Source organism: Amblyomma maculatum, chromosome 2 (genome assembly GCF_055883805.1).
Source record: "Amblyomma maculatum isolate TAMU_Amacu chromosome 2, ASM5588380v1, whole genome shotgun sequence".
NCBI lineage: Eukaryota > Metazoa > Arthropoda > Arachnida > Ixodida > Ixodidae > Amblyomma > Amblyomma maculatum.
The window spans coordinates 196,869,254-196,874,569 of record NC_139345.1 but is presented as its reverse complement, the minus strand read 5'-3'; the positions used below and the strand labels follow the sequence as shown (position 1 = coordinate 196,874,569).

The window sequence follows — 5,316 nt, the reverse complement described above, 5'->3', positions numbered from 1 at the left end:
AATGGCAGGTGGTGAGTTTCTCACATGGTGGGTTTAGCTGGGCTTCTTATCTTGGGTTTTGTGACATCATCGATTGTAAACCGATGAGGGTCCTCTTGGCTAGAGGCAGTGTTTACATGTAGGGTGTCTTCGAGATTTTCTAAACTTCTATGCAAACAATTGGTTTTTGCTTTTCGCTGGCCTTGTGTTTTTGGTTAATGTTAAAGGTAGTGACATTATCCGTTTTATTTTTGTATGCGTTCCTTTTGATGCTTAGTCTGCAGAATGGCCCTTAGGCTCAAAGGTAAATCGACAAAACTCTGGTCGAAAAATTTAATTTAAGAGAAAGCTGAATCACCGTAGCCAAGTTCTTTTATAGAAACACGAACTTTCATAACCGGCTCGGTTCTTCATTGTTTGGCTACATGACGAATGAAGCGAGCATGTTCCGAAATCAACGTCGTTATTTTTTGTAATAAAACGTGAAGTGATTCTCCTTTGTCTGAAAAAAAAAAAAAACAAAAAAAAAAAAAAAAAAACAAGGACCCTTGCTGTGGTTGTAGTGCACAGGTTGTGGATTTGAATAGTCCGTTGTGCTTTCAATTCTGCGTCAAGGATCGGCGCTCAGAGTAATGTCAAGTGACGCCGAGTGATTTGAGCGCTGTTTTTTTTCGCGACCGGCAGTTATCAGTTTGCAAACGGTGGCGAAGGAGCATTCGCGTTATAGCAGTTTTACGCGAGCCACTGCGTGCACTATAAGGGTGATAGTTGTGCGAGTTGGCACAACTGTCAATGGGTCTCGTTCCCCGATTCCCTATGAAAGTGAGCCGCAGTAAACCGGACTTTTCGCGGCGCGGCCGGATTCACCGTCGCATCAGGTGCTTGGATGACTCATGCTGAAGGGGACACGTGTCACTCAGCCCTCAGAATGGTCCTCAGAGCGCAGGGAGCCTACATGTTATCTGGCGCAGCGTATGAGCTACCTAGCCGGGATTTAGCCAGGAGCCTATCGCCGCGCATTCCCCCCTTGGACATGCCTGGGGAGGCACACGACGGTTCGCGCATGTGCGTTCCTTCTTACCTGCCAACATGCCATTTCACGCTCGCAGCCGCCACTCATCGGTTGTCTGTGGCGCGCCGCGCCGTGCCACTGTGGTACTGACGCGCTCGTCGGCTTTGAAAGGCGTTTCGCGCTGTTCGTCTTGTTGCTTGAACACACCATTATACCACTTTTGAGTACTGCTTAGGATAAGACGATGACAAAGAAAGATTAGTTGGTGGTTTTATTTTGGTTAAGCTTGGAGGCAAGCGAATGCTTCATGTACCTACATGGCTACGATGATTGCCAGGCTTGGATTAAATACATTGTGGGCTTCTCCGAACGTAAAGCCCGTTCTTCATCGGTCTCTTTGGCATGTCGCCTTTTCAGAGGCTCATTCCGACGCGCTACTGTAGCAGGGTAGCCGTTTCACTGCAGCCTGTTTCCGACAGCTACTCGTATAGAGCACCTGCACGTGCCTTAATTATTTACCCTTTTTCGTTAGCCGCCCAAGCCCTTACCGAGTTTTTTATACCTAGACCTGGACCCGGCCCGGCCCGCCCCACCCCTCTAGGTGGACAGGCCCGACTTAGGCCCGGAAACCCGAGTGCTACGTCCGCATCGGTAAAGCTAAAATCTTTTGTTACTACGAATCTCAATAAAAAACACATTGATAACTTCAAAAATTGAAAAACGCAAACACTACACTCTGCAGAGATAGCAGCAGTTGAATAACTGTGGCTTCATTACTTTTTCTGGTAAGTGGTAATCTAATAAATTACTCTGGTATAGTTAGCAATATAATCAATTAATTTAGTATTTTCGTAGCAAAAGTAACGAGTTCTTTTCGAGGCTGCTTATACTAAATGCAGCTTTACTCTTTATAAACAAAAGTAGGAACGAAGAGTGGTAGTCTTGGGCCAGCGTAAAGGACCAGTAAGAAGGGGCGAAAATGAGAACTGACCTCCTCTGAAGGGCCGCCGAAGAGGCAGGTATAGCACAGGACGGAGATAGCACTGAGCAGCGCTTTGTGGCACCCCCTAAACTCCGCGACAACTTTTTTTGGCACCGCTAGCGAAGCTACGGGGGAGGAGCATCTGTAAATGTGTCCCTCCGCCATGTAGTTCGGAGGGTCGGCCTCCACGGAGCCTCTCACTACAGTTTCAGTTTCGTTTCCGCGGCCAGAGAGAAGCGCTTTCCGCAGCTTACTTGTTGGAGTCCGATATCTTTTTTTTGATAGGTCTTTATAGCCACCATTAATGACGAGGAGCCAGACGAGAACGTACAGACATTGCTGTTTTATTTTATACGTGCAATCAACCGTGCGCAACAACTTTCAGTAAGACATTATAACTCTTGGCTCGCACATTTTTCACTAACGAAGTAAAATAGATAGCTTACCTGTTTTTTAGCACTAGAAGCCAACACTAACGTGCGGTAATGCGCGATATATTGTTCCGTGAGAAATAAAAAGTAAATTGCGAAGAAGAGACAGCGCCTAAAATGATCTTTGCTAATGCTCGTAGAAACTATATATCTGCTGTATGTTTCTCTAAGTAAGCATTCAATGAATGCTTTCACCAGTAGATCACACCACGTATTTTCATATAGCACAGAAAGCTACAGCAGGTAGTTTTTCTGCGTAAACACAGCACTGTAGTCGAATAAATAAACAAAGATATATGGATGCTCCACATCACTGTCATCACACAAAGTGACAATAGTTTTCAGCGGAAATAATAAGAAATTCCTCTGAGTCAGCAATCTTGATGTCCCCCTTCCAATTCTTCCACGCCACTCATTTCGCTGCTTTCGCTGGATGAGCTAGATTCCGAGTCCAGATAAATTATAATGGCATCCAGCTGCGTGTCAATTACTCTATCGCGCTCCCATGCTTCTTCTTCAAGGCGTACAACATGGGCACAGTCCCGTGACTAATCCTCTCCTGTAACGCGGGAGACCCCTTCGTTAATTCACGAGTTTTTCTACTGCGGACAGAGTGAGCGTAGTGTTGTTGGCAGCGACGTAGCCTTTCACTTGACTCCACACCAGCTCAATTGGATTAAATTCACAATGATAAGGAGGCAGCCGGACTACGTCGTGGCCAGCACTCTTTGCCAGAGCATCAATGCGGTACCCAGAATATCGATGCTTGTGTCGGTTTACAACCTGCAACAGTTCCGCCTTTAGCTGGTCGCCCGAAAACGGAATGTTTTTTTCTTTCAACCAAGATTCAATGTCGCTTTTTCGAGTACGCGAAGTTGGTACTTTTTCCAGTTGCACACTATGGTACGGAGCGTTATCCCTCACTATTACACTGTTTTGATCAATGTTCGACGCTAATTGTTCCATGAACCGCTTTTCGAATCGAGCACCGTCCATTTCGGTGTGGTAATCGGCAGTTCCTTTTGTAGCGAAAAAGATCAGGAACGCGTTTTTGACGAATCCATTCTCACTGCCGGCGTGAACCACGATCAATCTGCCGCCTTTGCCGCTTGGTGCACGAAGTCCAGTTGTTAGGCCTTGGCGAAAGGCATCTTCCCTTGACGCCACTGTGGTGTCTGTCCAAACTTTATCTTTAACGAGGCCTGCATTAACCCAGGTCTCAGCAAGCTAGTAAATTGGCCTGCAAATGGAAGTGAATTTATGTGGCACGCGCTTTTCTCCATCCATTGCTAGTTGAAAGCTAAATACTACTACTACTACTAATAATAATAATAATAATATTAATAACAATAATAATAATATTAATAATAATAGTAATAAACAACGATCCCAAAGTGATTTTGACGCGATCTTCGATTTAGGACGGACAGAGGTTTAAAAAAAAAGCATACAGACTCATACATGCAGCCCCGAAGCGGCCCCGTCGCTATAAGTGATCGCAGGGTACGTGAGACGATGCACCTGGACGGTTTTCATCGCGATCACATGACACGACGAAGCCGGCAGCGCAAGGCACTCAACTTACGTATGACCGTATCACTTCGTCTATTACACGCCTGCCTCTCCAGGTTCATCCGAACCGCTTCCGACATTGCACAGCGCTTTTCCTTTGTAATTGTCTTACAGCTCTGCAATTACAGAACGATACATGTTTCATCCTTGCCTTCTCACATAATGCATGCTGTTACATGTCCAAAAATACCTAACAAAAAGCGTACTTTCCTCTGCTTTTCTCATTTTCGTCCGGAGGTACTTTCGTCGCCACACGACGATGTCGTCTCTTTCCAGAAGGGAAGAGTTCCGCTTGCGCTTCCGGAACGCAAACCCGATATCGTTTAGTATCCTCTGCAACGTACGGACACTTATATTCGGCCTATCCATATCGTGATCATTTACTACGTCCTCCCGTAGCTTTGCGGCAGTCGGCACTTCGTTGCGCATACAATACTGATGCACTTTGCACCTCAGAGCAGCGAGAGTGAAAGTGTCGTACCTTTCAAGCCGCGTCTTGAAAGGTGACGACTTCAGCCTTCTTCGCTTTGGAGATTTAAGGAGATTTAATACGGGAGACGGCACGCTCACTCACACCGGTGAGCTCGCTGACTTTTTCGGCGCACGGATGATATAGAAAGCTGAGGCTGACTGCTCCTTACGCCAGCGTACATGTTGCACACAATCTCTTTTGCCTGCTTGGACAATCATCGGTTTTTCAGTCTCACTTGCATCTTCTTTGGCGAAAGAAGAGGTATAGTTTCGGAAGAACCCGACGCGGCGCAATGAGCAGACGCCATCCTCTTTCAGCGCGCTCGGTGTTTTGAAGACCCGCGACGGAACTCAAGCGAACCCAGAAAACCCGGAAAAGAAAACAAAACGCTTCGCAGTCACCTTCCAACGCTAGCGAATCGCAGTTATGTTAGAAATGTGCTTAAAATCACGAGTTTTATGATTTCTATTTTCTTCAAGGCTAAACACTAATTTTAACTTGCGAACTATATTCACCCGCGCAGGGAGACAATGCGTTTCGGTCCCGCAGCCTTCCCAGCGGTGCCAAGAAAAGTTGACGCGGAGTATAGGTTGCGCCTGCTAGGGAGTGTGGTGCCTGGTTGGCTGACACAGAATTGGAGGGAAGGCGAAAGAATGTGTGTGTCAGGGCGTCTGGAAGCTGGCTGCAGTTTCGTTCAAGCCGTTTCTTAGTTTTTGTTTATGCATCAAGCCTGGACAGTATTTTGAGAGTAACTGTATTACTTTTCGAGAATAAGTGTAATGCATCATCAATTTTTGGGATCAATAATTTGAAGTGTGGTTTAATTACTTTTGTGCTATTTTCCAGATAGTAATTGGTAATGTAGTTG

General features: G+C 46.0%; 1 pseudogene; it reads right to left on the bottom strand.

Annotated features, from left to right (window-relative positions):
* Positions 1-2,986: 2,986 nt before the first annotated feature.
* On the bottom strand, positions 2,987-4,689 carry LOC146200867 (uncharacterized; annotated as a pseudogene).
* Between the last annotated feature and the right edge of the window lie 627 nt (positions 4,690-5,316).